This window comes from Schistocerca americana, chromosome X (genome assembly GCF_021461395.2).
Source record: "Schistocerca americana isolate TAMUIC-IGC-003095 chromosome X, iqSchAmer2.1, whole genome shotgun sequence".
Classification (NCBI taxonomy): domain Eukaryota; kingdom Metazoa; phylum Arthropoda; class Insecta; order Orthoptera; family Acrididae; genus Schistocerca; species Schistocerca americana.
The window spans coordinates 223108136-223131275 of NC_060130.1; the positions used below are offsets into that span (position 1 = coordinate 223108136).

At 43.7% G+C, this 23140-nt stretch overlaps 1 pseudogene; it reads right to left on the reverse strand.

Annotated features, from left to right (window-relative positions):
• Positions 1–3154: 3154 nt before the first annotated feature.
• On the reverse strand, positions 3155–3272 carry LOC124556885 (annotated as a pseudogene).
• Positions 3273–23140: the final 19868 nt, after the last annotated feature.

Below are 23140 nucleotides of genomic sequence, written 5' to 3' on the forward strand. Positions count from 1 at the left end.
AATGGTTCAAATGCCTCTGAGCACTATGGGACTTAACTTCTGAGGTCATCAGTCCCCTAGAACTTAGAACTACTTAACTACTTAAACCTAACTAACCTAAGGACATTACACACATCCATGCCCGAGGCAGGATTCGAACCTGCGACCGTAGCGCCTAGAACCGCTCGGCCAATCTGGCCGGCAGTACTGTAGTTGTTATACCTTTACCTGCCTATATGCAGGAATGTTTCACTATGACTCCACGGGGTGTTACGGGGCATGTCCAAGTACTGAACCTGTGATGCTGAAAGAAATTTTTTCATAGAGAGTTGGCAGCACTGCGTCGAAGGGTAAGTACTGGAAGCTCGTCTGTCGAAGTCGGATGAAAACTCTTGTTGCAAGGACATGTTAAAATGATTGTCTCCTTCCAGCTGCAAGTTGAGGAGCATAAGTCGGCTTCTTCTTGCGATCGGAAACCCCAGATTTTTTTAATGTTATCAAAACAATTTATGTTGATGGTGTAGATGAATCACACAAATGTGTGCGTGAATTCAAAGCTGGCAGAACTAATGTTTTTCTTGAACAAAGGAGAGGGCGTCCCTCAAACGTGACTGATGAACAAGATCGAACAAATGATTAGTGGCGACCGTCGATTGGCTCTGGACGAGATGAATGTAATGTTCCCAAAAAATTCCATAGCCCTTCTGCATAAAAGCGTTACTGAAACACTTTGTTTTGTTGTTGTTCGACGGCTTCGAAATGGAATGTGAGTAATTCATTAACTTTGTTGTTACTGGCTACAAACTGTGGGTGGCCCACTACCTTCCGGGGACTAAAATACAGTCAATGCGTTGGCATCATCCTTCCTCAACACCAACGAAAAATTCAAAACCTGTGTTTCGGGGCGAAAAATTATGATCTCTGTGTTTGTTGACTGTAAACGGACATTCCTCATTGAATGTTTGCTCAAGAGGGAAACAATACTGCGCGGTACTGTTAAACCATAAAACTGACTACAGGAGGCGACGCAGAACAAAAGAAGTGGTATTTTAACGAATGAAATGAGCTTGTAGGATGACATTGCACATCCCCAACTCTTAGATTCATTCGGCTGGGTAATCATTAACCTCGTCCCTCACGACCCTGAACTGGCACCTTCAAATTTTCATCTTTTCCCCTCTCTGAAGTTGTTTATGACTGAGAAAGGTTTTCTGCCAACGATGAGGTCCAGAGTACCGTCAAACACATGGGCCAAAGACGCGGTTGGAGAATTTTTGACGAAGGTATCATAAAGCTCATCCTTTGGTTCACAAAGTGCATGGAGAACGAAGGCCATAAGTCAGAAAAATAGTGTCTGAAGTACATCAGTGAATTTGTAATCTTTTCATAAGTACGCTGCCTGACCAAAAAACAAAAAAAAAGTGAAGCACCTAGCATGGGAGGAGGAAACGGAATGAAACTTCACAGGTTGGGAGGGTATCTAATGTTATTTCAGTTATTACAAAATGGAGTCAAATTTGCAAAGAACTTGGCAGTATGACCCCATTTATCAGTAAGACGTTGCATCCCCTCAGGCTCAGATGCATGCACTGGTTTGGCTGGGAGGGGTGTCATTTTTTATTTTTTGGTCATCAGTCTACTGACTGGTTTGATGCGGCCCGCCACGAATTCCTTTCCTGTGCCAACCTCTTCATCTCAGAATAGCACTTGCAACCTACGTCCTCAATTATTTGCTTGACGTATTCCAATCTCTGTCTTCCTCTACAGTTTTTGCCCTCTACAGCTCCCTCTAGTACCATGGAAGTCATTCCCTCATGTCTTAGCAGATGTCCTATCATCCTGTCCCTTCTCCTTATCAGTGATTTCCACATATTCCTTTCCTCTCCGATTCTGCGTAGAACCTCCTCATTGTATTTTCTTATGAGACAAGTTGGCCGACAACTGTCGTAACTGGTCCTCGATATCCTGGATAGCAGCACTGGGACCAAGGTGACGACCGAACTCGTTCCACGCGTGTTCCGTTGAGGATAGACCTGGGTATCTTTCTGACCACGGTAGTACCTTAACATCACACAGACAGCTCATAGAGACACACACCAAGTGCGGACGAGCATTGCTCTGCTGAAATATGGCGCCAGAATACAAATGAGGACGCAGGACGTTCATGATGTTCCGTTGAGCCGTCAGATTTCTCTTAGTCACAGCCAGCCGTGACCTGACGTCATACCCGATGGCTCTCCAAACCATGACGGCAGGGGAAACATTGCTATCCAACACCAAAGTGTTGGATGAATGGCACCTCGTCGAAGGTCGACACTATGCGCACCGACGATAGTCATGTAGAGTAGTGCGAAGCGCTATTCATCACTGAACACACTGCGATGTCATTAATCAGCAGAGCATTACAAACGTAGCCTTCTGTGCTGCAGTGTTATCGATAGCCTACACATGAGACGGTAATTTCCTAGTCCAGCTGCTGCTGGTCTTCCACCCGTGGTGTTGTATGATACTGAATGTTGCAGGAGTCCATTACTTATTCCCAGATGGCAGATGCGGGTGTTCGGGGATTACGATGTCCTTGGTGCACTATGTGGCGATCCTCGCTTGTGGTTGTTTGACCTGGACGACCGGAACCTTGACGACGAGTGCGAGCGTCCTCACGCGTTCTTGTACTCCAACATCGGGCGTTTATCACGTCCGAATGCCCCATAAATTTGGATATTGCGCGATTCGATTAGCCAGCCAAATGGAGACCCACAACGAGGCCGCTTTCAAACTATTTGAAGTGCTCTTAACGCTGTCTCGCAAGAGTACAAAGCTTCTACGTGCCATTTACAGCGATCATTCAACATCTGACGCTGTTCACACTTCTTATGTACCTTATGAGGTCTGGTAACAACACTAAACATGAACAATAGTAATGCACTCTTGTGGCCGTTATATCTGTCACTAAAACTAAAACTAAACTCCGTCCGAACAGGCCTTGATGGCAGCCGTGTCATCCTCCGCCCACAGGCGTCACCGGATGCGGATATGGAAGGGCATGTGGTCAGCACACCGCTGTCCCGGCCGGATGTCAGGTTCCGAGACCGGTGCAGCTTCTTCTCACCGGTGCAGCTTCTTCTCAGTCAAGTAACTCCTCAGTTTGCCTCACAAGGACAGAGTGCACATTGCTTGTCAACAACGCTCGGCAGACCGGATGGTCACCCATCCAGGTGTTAGCCTAGCCCGACAGTGCTTAACTTCGGTGCTCTGAGGGGAACCGGTGCTACCACTGCGGCAAGGCCGTTGGCGTTGTATCTGTCACAGAGAATTGTAAATAAATCATTTACATATCTTACGACGGTGTGCACGTGTACGATGTTACATTGACATCCGATCACGTCTTCGGGGTGCTTCACTCTTTTTGGGTAGGCTGTGCATGTGGCCTTTTAGATTTTTAAATAAGGAAGTATTCTTAATTTTGATAAATGTTTCGTGTATGGTCACAAAACGAATGCAAACGTAAAACTTCCTACCACCAATCATTATTTGTACCCTTATTATATTATTTATTTAGCGTATGGCTCATAACATCACAGTAAAAATTACAGAAATAACACGATTTAAAAAAATCACATATGTATAAACAGAACAATAAATAACAGTAATAACCAATAGTAAATTTACACTCACAGAAGAGCAATCACAACACAACGTCCAGCTTAGATAATATATAGTCGACTGTCTCTTGGGTCGCCATTAGGAAATCCTGTGGGTCACCCTCATATGCCCTTAGTGGACATTCCTGCACGATGTGTTTGACCGTCTGTTTCTCAGCGCCACAGTCGCAAGCGGCCATAGGAAGTTTACCCCATCTGTGTAAGAAGTCGGCGCATCTCCATCAGTTGGTTCTGATGCGATTAAGAGTTGACCAAACTTTGCGAGGGCAATCAAATCCTTTTGGTTTACTAAAGATGCATGGCATGCTGTGGCAGTTTACTGCTGTCCTGCTCTTCCATTCCTCTTTCCATCGGTCATTTATTTTAAAGTTAGTTTCGTGCAGCGCCTGTGCGGTCTTTAGTGGAGGATGCCTAGACCGGAGTCGGTTTGCTTGGATGTCGTGAGTATCTTCATGGATCTGTAATTGTGGGTTGGTCATGATTTTTTAATTCCCTAACCAGAGCGTGTTCTCGGCGCTGGTTAGGAGGGGCTATGTTACTGAGAACGGGCAGCCACACTGTGGGAGTTGGCCTGATTGTGCCTGATATAATACGCATTTTTGCATTAAGTTGGCTATCTACCATGTGTGTGTGTTTGCTGTTGAGCCACTGGGGCACAGTATTCTGTCACTGGATACACCAATCCAAGTGCGGATGTTTTTAAAGTAGATGCTGTGGAGCTCCAAGTGGTGCCACAGAGCTTCTGCAATATGTTGTTGCGTGTTTTAAGTTTCGCTGCAGTTTTCGCCAGGTATTCTCTGAATGTTAGTGTCCTGTCTAGGGTAACCCCAAGGTACTTTGGGTGTTTGTTGTGATTTAGTATTTTCCCGTCTAGATATACATGTAGTTCTCTGTTGGCCATTTTGTTCTTCAAATGGAATGCAGATACTTCCGTCTTTGTAGCACTAGCTTGTAGCCTCCATTTTCTAAAGTACTCGCTGAGAATCCCTAGGTCACTCGTAAGGATATCTTCGGCAGTTTCTACACTCCTGGAAATGGAAAAAAGAACACATTGACCACCGGTGTGACAGACCCACCATACTTGCTCCGGACACTGCGAGAGGGCTGTACAAGCAATGATCACACGCACGGCACAGCGGACACACCAGGAACCGCGGCGTTGGCCGTCGAATGGCGCTAGCTGCGCAGCATTTGTGCACCGCCGCCGTCAGTGTCAGCCAGTTTGCCGTGGCATACGGAGCTCCATCGCAGTCTTTAACACTGGTAGCATGCCGCGACAGCGTGGACGTGAACCGTATGTGCAGTTGACGGACTTTGAGCGAGGGCGTATAGTGGGCATGCGGGAGGCCGGGTGGACGTACCGCCGAATTGCTCAACACGTGGGGCGTGAGGTCTCCACAGTACATCGATGTTGTCGCCAGTGGTCGGCGGAAGGTGCACGTGCCCGTCGACCTGGGACCGGACGGCAGCGACGCACGGATGCACGCCAAGACCGTAGGATCCTACGCAGTGCCGTAGGGGACCGCACCGCCACTTCCCAGCAAATTAGGGGCACTGTTGCTCCTGGGGTATCGGCGAGGACCATTCGCAACCGTCTCCATGAAGCTGGGCTACGGTCCCGCACACCGTTAGGCCGTCTTCCGCTCACGCCCCAACATCGTGCAGCCCGCCTCCAGTGGTGTTGCGACAGGCATGAGTGGAGGGACGAATGGAGACGTGTCGTCTTCAGCGATGAGAGTCGCTTCTGCCTTGGTGCCAATGATGGTCGTATGCGTGTTTGGCACCGTGCAGGTGAGCGCCACAATCAGGACTGCATACGACCGAGGCACACAGGGCCAACACCCGGCATCATGGTGTGGGGAGCGATCTCCTACACTGGCCGTACACCACTGGTGATCGTCGAGGGGACACTGAATAGTGCACGGTACATCCAAACCGACATCGAACCCATCGTTCTACCATTCCTAGACCGGCAAGGGAACTTGCTGTTCCAACAGGATAATGCACGTCCGCATGTATCCCGTGCCACCCAACGTGCTCTAGAAGGTGTAAGTCAACTACCCTGGCCAGCAAGATCTCCGGATCTGTCCCCCATTGAGCATGTTTGGGACTGGATGAAGCGTCGTCTCACGCGGTCTGCACGTCCAGCACGAACGCTGGTCCAACTGAGGCGCCAGGTGGAAATGGCATGGCAAGCCGTTCCACAGGACTACATCCAGCATCTCTACGATCGTCTCCATGGGAGAATAGAAGCCTGCATTGCTGCGAAAGGTGGATATACACTGTACTAGTGCCGGCATTGTGCATGCTATGTTGCCTGTGTCTATGTGCCTGTGGTTCTGTCAGTGTGATCATGTGATGTATCTGACCCCAGGAATGTGTCAATAAAGTTTCCCCTTCCTGGGACAATGAATTCACGGTGTTCTTATTTCAATTTCCAGGAGTGTATATTTCTGTGGGCTGTTGCCAGAGCCCAGTCGTCAGCATAACCAAATTTGCGCGATCTGGTTGCGTGCATCTGTGTAGCATCGTGTGCCAGGCTTTAGTACGACATTCATAGGTTGCTTTTTTCGTGATCGTATGACAATATGCATCAGGTATGTCTGGGAATACGCACTAACTGCTGGCGTTAAAAGAAGTCCTGACCACTGAAGAAAACATTTAGTCGGGATTTGTTTACATTAGAAAGTAGTTACAGAAGGGATCTGAAAAATGTTGTATCTTCAGCGTTTACAGCTTCCCCAGTATCTGTTGGTGGTGCGGCTAACTTCAGCATTTTGTCGGATCCTGATCTTCGCGTATTTGCTGGTTTTCCCTCTTCAAACGAAATGAAACTTTAACAGTTACTCGTATGTGATACTGACGTTTAATGTTATCACTGTTTTTTGCTTTTTAATACTATGTTTCACACTGTGCTTGTTACGAGAAACCTGAGGCAGACATATTGCATTTCACTTAGCTGGTATTATGCTTAGCCAGTCGATCGTTATAATCGTCCGCCCCCGGTAACTGAGTGGCCAGCGCGACAGACTGTCACTCCTAAGGGCCCGGGTTCGGTTCCCGGCTGGGTTGGAGATTTTCTCCGCTCAAGGACTGGACGTTGTGTTGCCTTAATCATCGTCATTTCATCCCCATCGATGCGCAAGTCGTCGAAGTGGCGTCAAATCGAATGGCTTGCACCCGGCGAACGGTCTACCCGACGGGAGGCTCTAGTCACACGACATTAATTTATCATGATAACCTACACGGATTTTATGAGTGAGTACATAACTTCAGTTTTTGAATGTTAATTTGTTTTTATTTCCTCGTAGCGAACCGACAGACAACCTCCGAAGCGGTGCACGCTATTCTACGCTTGTTTCTCTTTATTTCAAGCGCTGACATAATACTGAAATTTACTGATGTACCCTTCCAAATAACACACCACCTTCGGTTACAAATAATAAGAATACTATTGCGAATGAAAGAGGAAGAAGAGGAATGTGAGAAAAAGCAAAATAAATTAAGGAATAGAAGAGTGTATCGGCTATGAAAGTATGGAGTGTAAGATTAAGATGCGACCATTTGTATGTCAGTTCACAGCTAATCTGAACAGATCCGTGAGATGGTGATATTACTGGAGTATTTCCAGTTGCTAGGTGTTTGAGATGTAGTCTACCTTTCAAACTCGGCTATGTATTGGAGAACACGTTAATAGTCTAATAAACTATTTACTTACATTATTTTAGTTATTCGTTCAATACGTAGTATCTGGCCAATCCCTTCCACAATATCACGTTTTATCTTTTCCACTGGGCACGCGTTCAATAGCCATCATTGTTTATTTTGGCCACCTCAAAGATAATTACATATCTTGCATGCAAGCATCTACATTTAGTCTCCTATAGCAATATCACCTGAGTTTCCTACAGCTACTGTTTCTCTGCTGCTAATAAGAGATTCGATCGTACTTTGGATATGCCAGTAGATTACGACTAAATGTACTTGTTTTTTTCACAGACGTATCTGTCTCGCTCCCTACTGTTAATTCTATGAGTAGGGTACTCAACCCGACTCGTAGAACATAGTAACTGAGTGGGTTTAAGTTAACCATTTGAAATCTCTCTATTAGACATTTAGGAAAACGCTCTGTGCTCATCTACCAGTGGCAATTTTGTTTCCACTCCCAGATGTTTGAGATAGGTACATTTGTACCTTCCGTTATGGTGCTTTCGTCTGTCTCACGTTACAGAGAATTACTTAAATAGAAGGTATACCATTCAGTGACGGCAACAAATAGCTTGCGTAAGTTAAAAAGAGCGAATGGACTTTTTCAGAATACATAAGAAATTTAGTTGAAATGTGAATATGAGGCATAAATTTGTGAAAAAACATTCAATTTATTCTTATATCCACGAGATTTAGTCTCCTGTGTATTTACACAGACGCTGACTATCACATAGAATTACTGTTTGATACCGTTTAAAGCGCAAATTGAGCAAAAATTTTAGTACCGTGCTGGTGGCAGTGATGGAGCTGTGAGCTTTATGAAGACGCCCGCCTTTATAGGGCCTTGTTTTATGGGCTTCCCAGTTTATGGCGATGTAACAGTACAGTTTGGCCAGTGACGATATAATTCCGCGAGGATACATTCTTTGAATATTAGACAAAAGACTTTAAAAAGGAAAGAGGTAGGAGAAGGGAAATTACGTATTTTATGGTGATTGAACCCGAGTCAGATCCAATTTTCAGGATCATTACAGATATCGTGTAACTGCCACTTAAAAGTCTTATTCAGAGAAATAAAACAGAATAGCGGGCGCCCCCCACAAGGGTACGCGCACCTGAAGCCACAGGGAAAAACAAGCTCTGCCTTCCGTTCTCCTGCCAGGTACACGCTCGCCAGTCCTCCGAATCCAAAAGAAACAGCTCTGTTTCCGAATGTTTTATTCTTTTATTTCATGTGATCAAGAGTCAAAGGAATACACCGCTGTGGAACCAAGACAGCCGCCATACCCTGAACATTTGTGTATTTACTGTTGATTTGGCCAGTGAAGACGATTATTTACTTTAAATTTTTTAAATTTACGGTTTTGTAATTATTAATTTATTTTATTAATAAAAGCGATTCTTTTCCACGAAACGTTAATAAACTTTCTTCAGGTTTTCTTCGAGACTCCTTAAAAAGTTACGTTGAGACGTGCCAAATTTCATACGCGCAACAACTAATAAAAAATTTTCTAGAATTTTCGAAAAACGTTGGACATCTAAAAATTAATTCTTATAAATTATGAGGGATTAACATTTGTTAAAGACTTCCAATTTACTAGAGGTCATTCTCACATTTATTTTAAAAGGAGTTTGGAAAATAATACCATCTCTCCTATATCTTCCAATATGCCAATGTCATATTTAACAAATCGTAAATTGTCCATTATGTATTACAAATAAGCAGACACTTATCGTGTTTATTGTTCTCTCAAATGACAGCATTTGACACTAATGAACTTACTCAAAAATGCTTTAAAAAAGTTGACGTCATATGTGCTAGACTGCTGTTCAAATGGCTCGCCTATATTTTATAAAGTCTTGGACTTCACATACTTATTTTAAAGATTATTGGTGTTAACATGTGCTGTAAAAGTATCTTATTAGTGGATTTTCATTCATGTCAATATTTCTTTTTGTGTTACTGATTCGAGTGATCTGTTATTCTTGTGTGTGCTTACGTCGTTCATCGCAGTCTCAGCAGTGTGCTTACATTTCGCGGCGTGAGCTTGCAGCTGTAGCGGTTCTAAAGCTAAGTACTGACAAAGTTATTTGTGCACTGTATTCGAATACTAAATTTAGTAGTTTTCATCCGTTCATCCAAATACTAGCAGTGTGTTTACATTTCACGGTGTGCAGTTTCAGCTGTAGCTGCTCTTAAGTTCTGACAGAGTTGTTTGTGCGCTGTTATCTGGTTATTAAATGTAGCAGCTTTCAACTGTGTCTCGTGCGGTTTTTGGTGAAATAATGATTTAATAAACTTTCGAAAACTTTCACCCACTGTGTTTTATAGAGTCATTTGATAAATTTAGTACCGTAGTTTCCAGCTGACGTTTCTTATTGTTTGTAGAGAAATATTTCAGTAAAACTTTCGTTCACTGTGTTTAATTTCGTTGAGTGTTCCAGTGGTCACTTAAAATTTGGATTTTAGATCAGAAATTTTGGGAAGGTTTTTGTGGAATTGGTATTAGTTGTGGTTTTGTAGTATTTCTTAGTAGAGAGCAAAATTCGTTATCACTATTTTTAGTTCTTTAAATAGTCCTACTGTATTAACTGGCCTTAGATAACGTAGGCTTATAGTTTTTTCGGCAACTGTCAACATTTTGCCATGAATGAGAAGTGTGGGCTTTGTCATAGGTTTGTGAGTAGTGGACCACGGTGTGAGATTTGTTCAAAGTATTTTCAGTTGGTTGGGGGAGGGGGAGGGGAGAGGGTGAATGCAGTGGGGTAGCCAATGGGCATCCTAACGAGACCCTCTCCTGGAAATGTAGAATTTGCAGCAGAAACAAGTTGATAGAGAAACAGGAGCGTAAGTTCTCTGCCCTTCAGGTGCAGCTACAAAGCGCAAAGTAGGAGCTACATAGGATGAGGAGGGTGAAGGGCGCTGGAGAATGGGAACTGGCAGTTGGAAAGAAGGCAGCTAGGAGGAGAAGATGTTAAGGCAGTTGCACTTTGTATATAACCAATAGATTTGACCAGTTGTCAGGGTTTAGCGGAGAGAAGCCTCTTGTAGCTGTAGGTGTAAGAAATGTGCAGCAGTCCTCAGCAGTTAGGGAGCCTAAGTCAGTTGTAAATTCTAACAGAAAGAAGAAGATTCTGCTGCTAGGTAGTTCGCATGGCAGAAGTTTGGGTCAGTAATTGCCGGAAGTGTTGGGGAGTGTTTACCAGGTCACCAGCACTGTGAAGCCTAATGCATTGTAGGCTCAGGAGACTGTTAACGTAGGGGAGTTACGTAGGAATTTTACGAAAGAGTATGAGGTAGTGATTGTGGGTGGAGCTGGGAAAGTACGGGAAGTACGATATAGGAGGTGACCTGGAAAAGATAGCCACTCAAACTGGTGGCACTAATGTACACTTCGTGCTACTGTTTCAGCATAATGATCGGCTTCATCTTAATGCTACTTTTAGGCGTGTTAACGTAAGGGCTAGAGAAGGCACTGATGTCGGACGGCGTGACTCACATTGCAGTGGTGCCAGATGAGTGTATCAATAGATCGGGTTTCATTAGGCGTGGCCAGCACCTCAATAGGTATGGAAAGGAGAAGGTGACAGTGTAGTGGGCGAAAAAATTCCTGGCAGTAGTTGGTGTTAGAGCTGCACATGTTTTAGATTGAAGTCATATGATAGGCATCCACGTTTAAAGGAAGTCCCTCTGACATAGGAATCACCTTCAAAGGAGTGTATCCAGGTAGTGAAGAAATTAGCGTATTTGATCAAAATATAAGAGGTAATAGAGATAAAGTCAGTGAACTGCTTATAGTTGTGGATTCTGACGTTATTGATATACAAGAGCACCACTTAAATAATTTGACAATTCAGAGACTTTCTATACCAGGATACAGATTAGCTGCCTATTTTTCAAGTAGCTCTTCGCGCAGTGGGGGAATGGCGATGTACATAAAACACAGTATTCCATTTGAGTCGGCCGGCCGAAGTGGCCGTGCGGTTAAAGGCGCTGCAGTCTGGAACCGCAAGACCGCTACGGTCGCAGGTTGGAATCCTGCCTCGGGCATGGATGTTTGTGATGTCCTTAGGTTAGTTAGATTTAACTAGTTCTACGTTCTAGGGGACTAATGACCTCAGCAGTTGAGTCCCATAGTGCTCAGAGCCATTTGAACCACCCATTTGAGTCCGTAGACATATCATGGCACTCCACTGAACAGATACTTGAAAATTATGCAGGAGCATCTGAATTTAGTGAAACTGAACTTCTAATTGTTATTTGTGGGTCCTCAAGTTGTGACTTCTGAGAATTTCTGCTCAAGCTAGAGAGAGGTCTTGGTTCACTTTATAGGAACTGACATCAATATTAATTCTGTATATGATTAGGCAAGAGAAAGATTGTTGGAAGATCTCCTAAGTTCATATGATCTGATGCAGACTATGGTTTTTCCAATCAGCAAAGAGGGTCAAGTATCAATTGAGAGGCATACGTGAAGTCTCTGTATAAAGTCAAGAACCGTTTCCGATGTGTTCGGTTGGACAAGAATCCAGCAGAAATCTTGCTACAACACAATAATATTGGCCCACACCCAAGTCTGAGAAGCCGGGAACACATCTCCAAATTGGGCTCGACATCATTACTTCATCCACCATACAGTCTAGACCTGGCGCTCTCAGACTTCCATCTCATTTGAAGATGACGAGAGTGGCAGTCATGCAGTGGAAACATGACAACGCTTACAGGACAAGAGTTTTACCTTCAGGGAATACATGCCCCTCCACAACGTTGGCGTTCGGCCATAGAACGTGTTGGAGACCACGTAGAAGGATAGGACATGGACAAGACATGTTGAAGTATATTGTCACCAAATTCTGACTTAACAATGAATATGTTCTGAAAAAATGTTGGGCACAATTATTGAACGACCCTCGCACTTCGTTAAACCCATTTATGTGCAATTGTTGCTTTCTTCTTTGTGTATGTGGTCCTAAAGAGTAACTGTAATAAAGTGCTACAAAATTGGGCCCAAATTAATAATCCAGTAGTTATATGAACCTCTTTTTAATTATTAAACCTTTGAACCTATTTGTACCCAATCGCCCGGAACTAATTTACGAGGGTCGATTCTATTCACATCGTTCAGTTCACTGACGACATATTTACTTCCATATCTGAATTCATTAGAAACGATTTGTCTCTTGGTCAGTTCGACTGGTGTAGATCATTACGACAGCCAAAAGGCTTGTTAGCTGTGTTGGAATCTTACGGTAAATAGCTTGAAAACAAAAACACATATAGGGTTCAAATGGTTCTGAGCACTATGGGACTTGACATGTAAGGTCATTAGTCCTCTAGAACTTAGAACGACTTAAACCTAACTAACCTAAGGACATCAACCACATCCATGCCCGAGACAGGATTCGAACCTGCGACCGTAGCGGTCGCGCGGTTCCAGACTGAAGCGCCTAGAACCGCTCGGCCACACCGGCCGGCCACATATAGGGTGCATAGTAAAACTCATCTGAAACCTTGTAAGAAACATACAGTAAAGCAATAAGTGATCAGTGTCATTACATGTGCACAAGATTCGAGCCTTTTCGAGCCTATTGCAGACACAATCGTAAAATGAAATAGTCTTTGCATATACTCCGTGAGAGACGACTCGTGCCTTCTTGAAAAATGCAGGTTAGTACTCTCACATTAATATGCCGTTGTCATAAGGCAACATCTTGTCCGCAACAGATCGTTTCCTTTTTGAAACAGTAGTCTTTTGGAATTTATCGTACTTGGATCAGTATCTGGAATATGTGACCCAAATAAGTACTATAATATACATTGACGTATTAATGGAATTTTGTCAGAGAGAGACTGAACACTGTTTAAGGAACGTGACTGCCATTCCAAGGCCGGCCACCCAGATTTAGGTATTCTTTTGATTCCATAAATAGATTAAGGTGAATGATGGGACGGCTGATTTGAAATGGTTATCTTTGTCCTGTCACTGACGGTCTCTTCGTCGAGGCCACCGTTTTTCGCATACCTTGGTATCAGAAAGTATGATACAATGGCACTAAATCCTGATGTATGTAATTAGGGGCTTAAATCATGAAAATAAGAGCTTATCTGTAATTGTTTCTTAAATATTGAGAAAGAAATCATTTCCTGAGCCCATTGAGTAACTGTAGAAAAAAAAACTGCTGAGAAGGCGGCGTGTAATCAAGCGCTCGAAACATGAAGGAGTTTACTGAAATTATTGTAAACTGCATTAATGTTTTTGCGTTGTGGTGTCTACGGATGAGCGCACAACATAGATGTACAGAATCTACATGACTGGCGAATGATTTCAATGTCTATGGGCTTTCAAATTGCGTCATTCCATCATTTCTCCCATAGAAGCGCACGATCAAAATCTGCTCTTTGGAAAAAATCTAAAAATAATGGGCTCATAATAAGGTTAGACTTTGCTCTCTTGTCGACAGTCAGGTTATTACTGACGAAGCACGGCCTCCATCGAGAAGAAATGGGGTAAGATATCTGCTATAGATTCCGTGCAAGAGCGTTCTGCTTTTGTTTACAAAGCCATCAAAGTTGCTCCAGTGTCGACAGTTGCAACAAGGTCTGCTTCGAAAACGAATCCCCATGCATTAACTGTGGCTAACAGTTTACTCTGCACAACGCAATCATTGCAAGATAATTGTTTGAGAAAGTTTTGTTGCCCGAGCATAAATATTGTAATCTATAAGGTATAAATCTGAAGCCAATGCATAGTTTAAAGCAGGAGGCTCAGTCAGTAAGTAATGCCTGTTAAATTATTTGTTTTTTAATTTCTAAGAAAATGTAGCGAAATCTGCAAAGTACACATCTGGAGCCTAGATGACTAAACTATTCATTTGTCAATACAGTATTTGCCTGTGCGACAGTTTTTATTAATCTTCCACAAACGTGAGCCTTTATTACCGTGCGCGTACATCGTTGCCTTTCCTTCGTAGCCACAGGTACCTAAATTTTGCAAGGCCTTCACATCTTCAAAGCGGCAGCAGAGATGAACTTCCTTTAGTGATCTGAGCAAACATCACGTCTCGGCTGTATGGCAGATCAAGGTTTATCATCCAAGCGTTCGTAGTAAAAAGGGTAAAGTCTGTGGCGCTCTACCTGTGAACGGGTCTCGGTCCTGGCTGCGGATGGAGTGCAGCCTTTCATTTCCCGCGGCACTAGGAGGGGAAGAGTGGAGAGCTCATCGTCCCGGCCGCCTTTTACTATGAGAAAGAGCCACGGCACACAATTTGATAGCTGGCTTAGCGGAGCAACTGGAACGAGGAAAAGTCCCCGCTCTTATCCAGAATTGAATCCATGTCCATCAGGGACGGGGGCTAGCACTCTGACGACTGCGGAAAAATAAGTGCAACTTTTCATCTCAAAGACGGTCTTTGATTGCAACGCCGGGACGTCTGTCCTTGACCTCGCAAAATGCGATGTAGAAAAGAAGACATGTAGCAGAGTTTTGCTGTTCTTATTTACTCGTTGTTAGACACTCTCCGTGAGGCAGCACAATACGCCAAAGGAGCCGGTCGAGCTGTCACATTTGGCGTGAGAAGAGGGCGGTTCACAGCTGGCCGAGCGTTGCGGCTCATTAGGAGCACATCGGCACAATGGCGGCGAGAGCGCTCACTTGAACTTCCCGACCAGACCAGCCCGGCAGCCCCTCCCCGAGCATCTGCGCAGCCATTTCCAATTAACTCTTTCAGCCCTTGTCTAATTGCCACGCGCCCCGTCACTACCCCTATTAATACCGCGACTCTATTATCGCATGTAGATTCCCCACCTGGGTTCTGTCACGTACATTGCCCTGGTTCAATCAACTCTACTTTTCCATTTAATTAGCCGGTGTTCTAGTTGACTTCCCGCATTGTCCCTTTACCAGCGGTCACCTCATTCGCGCGTCTGCGGCTGCTGCTTAACGCTTCCGGCGTGTAACGCCGCTGAGGAATTCATTAAATGTCAGATCACAAACGTGAAGTGGCGAAAGTTCCAAAACACCTAATCGAAAGAAAAGACAACTATTGCTTGAAGTGTTTAAATAAAACATACAGATTCGAGTTGTGCAGCTCTTTACCTTTTAAAAATTTAATTGCCAGACCAGCTTGCAGGTACGAGAGGTAGTCATAAGGTATTATGAAAAAATCAAGCTGCAACCATGAAACTTTATGATGGTGTTGGTCCTGCTCAGGCTCCTCTAGCGGCGCACTACTGTACTGTGGTCAGGGGATTTCAATCCCAGGCTAGGACTGTAGCCATTTACCTGCAAACAAACAAATAATTAATTACGTAACTTCATTTTTCTAGGTGATAATCAATACTTTGACTATCCCCCTGTATGAACCTATTTTTTAATAATGTAAGAAAAACAGTCGTTAAACCCAAGGCTTGCGTGAACAACGAGCTATAGTAGACATGAACCTTATAATTTTATATGTGATTACGTTCCTTTGATATGAAAACTAGCTTACGACGTCACTCATAGGGAGGACTACTGTGAAAAATGGTTACCGAAGCACTGTGCTACGTCGTAATTTTCACATGTGCAATGCTTTTCGGAGATGTCAATCTCACTGAGAGCAGAAAAAGGTCTTGGTTCTGAAACAGATCTACGGAGTCTGTATTTACTGCTTTTTAGTCTGCCACTTACCAACATAGTTGCTTCAGCTTTTTTCTACTTTGGGTATGTCAAAACTGACGAATTGTACCGCGTGGGTACCTCGTAAAACTGTAGGTTCACTTACAACAGGTTAAGTGAGCACAAGATTAAGGACAGGAAGGCGTACGTCCTCCGTTGCAATCACATCTGGTAAAGTTCTTTGTATTAGAAACACTTAAATGGTTTATGACTATACGGAAATGCTTGAATTTCATTTATGAAATCTTCTCGCGTCATCAGCCGGGTAGTGGCGTCGTGTTGCCTCAATGTTTTGACGAGTTTACCATTCGTCATCTTCAAGCAGAATGTTGAGTTTCTGTCAAGTTTTTTTCCCTTATAGCCACTGGACACCAGACTCATGTGTCTAGGGCTCAGTGGGTGAACAATCGCGTGCTTCCGGGAGACACATCGCAGACGGGTGGAAAAGGGGGGGGGAGGGGGGGGGGGGAGGGACGAGAAGTGGGGACTACCGTGAAATACTGAAAGAGGTTTCACCGACTTCCAATTGCTCGCCTGCAGAACGTGAACACTAGTCGTTTAAGGACTGTCTTCAATTTGACTGGAAAAGGAAATAGACGAGGTGGCAATATCCGTGCTGTCAAAACGTCTGAATTTTGTACCAGTTGCAAGAACGTTACCTAAACATGAGATCATCTGCAGCACAGAGGGTACCATGCGTGAACTGCCCTTCGAGAAGGGAAGCCTGCAAGTTTGTTGACAAAGTCAAAGGGCGGAAGGATAATTTGTTGGCATCAGAATACGTGGCTGTGTATGTCCTTCGCGAGGAAAATGACAGAGTGGCGCCTAGCAACTCACAATAGTGCGACGGTGCTGTTACAGTCAGATGATATTGGCAGAAACTTGAGATGCAGTTACAGGACCCTAAACTACCTGTGACAAGGAATACTACTGTCAGAATGTTGATCCGGCCCCTGTAGCCGAGCGGTTCTATGCGCTTTAGTCCGCAACCGATCTACTGCTACGGTTGCAGGTTCAAATCCTGCCTCGGGCATGGATGTGTGTGATGCCCTTAGGTTAGTTAAGTTAGGTAGTTCTAAGTCTAGGGGACTGATGACCTCAGATGTTAAGTCCCATAGTGCTTAGAGCCATTTGAACCATTTGTCAGAATGTTGTACCCCAAAGCCCTCCACCGCGCCGATCTGCTGCCACCCCCCACCCCTACCCCCTGATTACTCTTCCGTGGTACGCGACTGGCCCATCCATTGAGCCCTCGGCAGAGGAGACTGCAGCCCATCGGCTTTAAAGGAAGAAACTGAACATGAAACCGATGCTTTGCTGAAGCTCACAAGTAGTAAATTCGTCGAAACTTTGCGCCAACACTAATCAGCCGGCTACAAACCGAGAAGATTTCGTAAATGGCTTGATAACTGTTTTGAATACTGCTTAATGATTGTCAAACTACTAAGGGCGAAAGACAAACCGTCCCCAATACCAACAAATCCCATTTGATGGTCTTTTTTATTGACACACGCATTTCGTTACACGAAAGAAGTCTTCTCGTGAGTAAATCTCATTATGACAGTTAAAGCTGATAGACGTATACCATTTTTTTTTTATTTTGTCACGTTTAGAGCTTTATTCGTAATCACTCAGGTTCTACCGACGACAGTGTGAGTGCTGTTGGCTGTTAGATGACGCGAGTGTAGCCGGTGAATCGGTTCCAGCTGGCATAGTTTGAAGTGAATCACTGGTAGTATCGAGTGGTCTGAAGTAAATTTAATATACAGTCTCTGTAGACGAAGATTAATAATCTGTAATGAGACTTACAAGTATCAAGTCAGGCCGATAGTGAGTTCAGTTCCTCGATCCGAAGCCTTCTTACAGTTATGACAAAACGAACAACGGGTGTAGAAGGCATTATTGCTTCACTATCCACAAATGGAACGTTATTAAATAATGGAAACCGACGTATTAACTAACGAAGTGCAACATACGATAAATCTGAACTGCACGCAAAGGAAAGCTCAGAACTGATGGTAATTTCAATTTGATTTAAATCACCGTGATGGAATGAGTTAAGGCGTTGTTAACAAAAATGCACTCTCGTAATTGATATAATGAATTGGAAGCTGTTCTCCAAAAACTGCTGTAACTTACGATTACGCAAGCACGAACTAGAAGCATCAATTAGACGGGACCCAATCTCGGATAGACTGCACGGTCGTTTAACACAACGCGCTGTGGGCGCGTTGTGACACTATATGCAGAAGTGACCGGCTGCCTGGGAATGTGGTGCACAAAGTAGGGAATGCAGGTGGACAGGTTTCATGGAGTCTTGAAGACAACACCTGAGCATCTTGCGACAGAAAAGCGTTGTATTACGGCCAAAAACTATCGTTATACACCACATAAATGAAACAAATCGAAAATTGTAGCCAAAATATGTGCCGTCGAGCAGAAGCTTAGTGTCTGTCAGATCTTTATTTATTCGTGTGAAGAAGAGACGGTCGATTTGAGCTATCTTACGCAATTTATGAAGAAGAAACATACGCAATAACTTTTTAAGCAAAAGGGTTTTCATATTCATGCATCGGAGCACATTAGCAACGTATTTTGATTCACAAAAAATTACAGTTGTAGTAGTCCCTGGAATTCAAATAAATTTGTAGGTACAAGGTGTTCGGAAATTCTCTTCACAGACTTCTCGGACCTGCAGAGGGGAATGAGTAGATGATATTTTGAATCGGAACCCATGTCCGGGAACGTACCTTTTCCGTCCTATAACCATTTTGAAACATGTTGGTAATGCGACCACTTTTACAAGTAATGGATTTGACGTGACTTAGAACATCAATTGTTTTACAATCCCACTCATTAATAGCCAAAGAAACTGTTCGTGTACTCGCTAACTTCTCTTCAACGTGATGCGGCACGGATTCTTCCAAAATGGGTGTGGGGCTTCTTCTTGGAGCACCACAGTCACGCCTGCTGATGGTGATGGTACGCTTTCTCGGAGCCGTTGCGTAATTGTGGCAGAAAAGGTATGCGATGGAGTCGGACGCTGTGGAGAACGAGCTTGATGAAGTCGACGAGCAGCTCTCCCATTACCGTGAGTTCGCCATTCAGAAGAAACATGTCGGTGTATTTTGCAAATGTGTAGCGAACCATATTGCCCCAATACTCACAGACACGCGTGAATGAGATTCGAAACAGGTCAGAGAGGTATGATGCAGGTCAAATGACATAAGCCGACATGACGTAAAGACCCCCCCCCCTCACCATCACTACCCAGTGGCATACCTACATAGCAAACATGTTTTCATTCAGAATTTAAGTACTCACTTCCCTCTAGAAGACCTAGAAGCTTGTAATGTGAATCTCGGAACACCCGGTATTTCAACCTATTGTTGCCATGAATGCTGGAAAAAGAGTGTGGTAAAGAAACGTCTGTGGGAACTATAGACCAGTAAGACAGATGGTACTTACAATTTTAAGCAAGAGTTATTAACAACTGAATGCAAAGATAGCTGGCACCCTCCTAATGGAGGAACAAAATTACTTTAGAAAGGGACTATCTTATAGTCACAATGTTGCTATTGTACCTCAGTTAGCTGAAAAAGAGGAAAATACAGTCTGGAAACTATGTACCTGAGACATTTAATACAAGGAATAACGATTTTGTGTCAGCACGCAGATAGTATAATAAATACGATTACATGGAAAGAGAAGAGGAACTAATAAATATCAACAGAGTAGTGCGACAAGTGTATAACCTTTCATCTACTACATTCATTACATACTTTGATAACACTGTTAGACAGTGGAAGTGAAAAGTGAACAAGGTGGCAGATTAATAATATGACATACACACTTAAATACTCTCTCTTAGCCGATTATCAATTATCCGAAGACAGAATATCACTTCCAATTTACAATCTATCGCCTAAATCATATATGTAAGACGAATCATCCAACATTTTCACTAAAAAAAATAAAGTTATGTCCTTCAAACTTAGAAGAAGCGACACATTTTCAACTTTTAGTTTGCAATATTAGCCACAAGTGTTGAATCGATATCACTAGTATATAAAGTAAGTTACAAATGATACGTGGTGCAACACACGGAACACTTGGTGAGAAGACAAGGGAGGAGACAATGCTAAAATTTATCTAACATACGGAAAAAAATCTTGAACATTAACTAAGGAAGATTAATTTAAGAATGTACCCTCGGAGATGAAATACAAAACAGTGTTATAAGAAAAGAACTTAGTATATGTATATATACAGCATAAACGAAAATAAATGAGCAAGAATGCCTGAAATGGAAACAAAATATCAACAGAATTGAGCAAGACTGATTAGTCAAACAAGTAATAAGCACTCCGTCTTCAGGCCACTAGTGGCCTACCGGGACCATCCGACCGCCGTGTCATCCTCAAAGGAGGACGCGGATAAGAGGGGCGTGTGGTCAGCACACCGCTCTCCCGGTCGTAATGATGGTATTCTTGACCGAAGCCGCCACTATTCAGTCGAGTAGCTCCTCAATTGGCATCACGAGACTGAGTGCACCCCGAAAAATGGCAACATCGCATGGTGGCTAGATGGTCACCCATCCAAGTGCTGGCCACGCCCAAAAACGCTTAGCTTTGGTGATTTTACGGGAACCGGTGTATCCACTGTGGCAAGGCCGTTGCCAGTCAAAGAAGTAGTCAGTTACAAATCAATACGAGAGGGAGTTGTAGGAAGACCGAGGAGCAGATGGCTCCATTGATGACGGAACATGCTGTAAACATAGGCCATGAAGTGAAGAAGAAGAAGAAGAACAACAACAAAAACAACAACAAGAAAAATTATAAAACTGAAATAATCAAGGACATCTGTTCGTAACGGAGTTACAGTCGTGAAGAGCTCACATAATATCTTTCGAGTAGTATTACCTGGTGAGAAATGAAACCGGTCTAAATCCATTCCCTTGAAAGAGTTTACAACTGAGCACATCAGTGCTTCCCAGCTAGTAAATGTAGCTTTTCTACGAACTTTAAGTAGAGCCCACAAGTGTAGCTATGAAGAGTTCAAATGGTTCAAATGGCTCTGAGCACTATGGGACTTAACATCTATGGTCATCAGTCCCCTAGAACTTAGAACTACTTAAACCTAACTAACCTAAGGACAGCACACAACACCCAGCCATCACGAGGCAGAGAAAATCCCTGACTCCGCCGGAAATCGAACCCGTGAACCCGGGCGTGGGAAGCGAGAACGCTACCGCACGACCACGGGATGCGAGCTATGAAGAGTTGTATGCGAACGAAGATGGACTAATCGAAAAGAATGTTGCTAAAGTTTTATTGAATCGAAAGCTACATCTGCACGTGATTACTTGTTCAGGTCCTGAAATATGAGTGAGAGAGTTGCTGTATTCAGCGATTCCGATGTCGACTCAGAGAGCGAAACTACTCGTATTTATTGGCTTCCGCAGTGGACTGTGTCACATACTCACGAGCAGACAGCCGCTGGATGGCGACACCTCCACTGTGTCCACGTGACGTCATGTTACGTGGCGCAGGCTCTTATATATACGGGTCCTGTGCGTCACAACATATGACTCTATAGGTCTCACGAGGTCCAGCGACCGTCCCCAGCGGGGAGCGAGTTGGTATTTCCGACGAATTTAATGATTTGTAGCTGCGGGTTTAAACGTGCTCTCGAAACACGTGACAAAGTTAAGACCCTTGTTGGGAACCTTTTCATTGCCATATTGATTTCCAATGCTCCCCGGAGAGACCCGAGCGCTCTCGTTGTGTGTCGAACTACGCAATTAGCGTGACGTAACACGTCCGTTGCGGGGCTCTGTAGTGCTGAGTCTTTGCATAACCGCAGTCGTGCTCGGAACTCTTCACTTGTACAGAGCTGTAACCTGATCGTGTATTCAAATAAATTTAGGGGTAGCACCGTTCCAACAACAGAGCCCTTTAGGAAACTAACGGAAAGGTTTTAAATGTCTCTCGGCGAAACTCCTAAAGCGGAATGATGATAACCTTTGAAATGCGAGTACTGCCGGGAATTATCATGTGAAAGTATAATGACCATCAACAGCACTTCAGTACACTTACTTTTCACCGTCAAAATTACGGCACAGTTCTTTTATCGAGTGGCTCATAAACTTTGGTGAACAGAAGAAGAAAATTGGTAGGCAGTATTTCACAACAGATGAGAAGTTATACAGCTGTGTACGAATGTCGAGCCATCGAATCGTCAGTACTTCAAAGAGACATACACGAGAAAAGTGTTTCTTTTTAGAGAACAGCGGTGTGAAAATATTAAAAGATATCGAGATAAGAAGTACTCGACAGCACGCGTTTGTTAGTCTAATTACATCTCGCAACAGGTACAAACAATTATCAACGTTTGTTGAAGTTTTAATATCACAGAGAATATACGTGACTGATACGAATCTCATACCTCACATGAGGTACATCATGGTACACACATTATGTATGACAGTATGATTTGGAACTGCTCTTCTAAACCAGTTTTTTGTTCTAAAGAAAGCCTTAACGTGTTACGGGAGAATATCCTCACACGTGGTTTGTATACTAGTCTACAATGTATCAACAACGGCTGTTGAAGGATTGTAAAACAGTAAGCTGTGGACCAAACATCATTATAACAATTTCTGTGGGCAACATTTCAGATGAACCGGCAGGCAAAGGAAGCAGGGTACCCTTTATAATAACTCACATGCCTCAGCGCTTGTCTTGCTGACAAATTGCTTGCGGAGTTCCGAGAAGAAGAAGAAGCACTACGTCGATATCCAAAACTTCTGTAAAGCAGCAGCAGCTGCTCACGTCATACACTTCCGTATATATATCAAGCTCACCATGAATATACATTACCAAAACCTGCAAAAGACACATGAATAACGCTAAAATCGTTGGTACCCTATTTATTGCACATTACATATGGATGAAAGTATGCAGAACTAATAAAAGCTAGGAAGTAAAATCAAGTTCAATGTCCCGTCGAAGCTATTAGAGATGAACGACTCTCTCATTATAGCCCTAGCATGGAAGCAGTTGGATCGTATCCATATCAATGGAACAACACCAGTATTCCCCTGGGAAGGCTAACACGAAACACTCAGTGCTC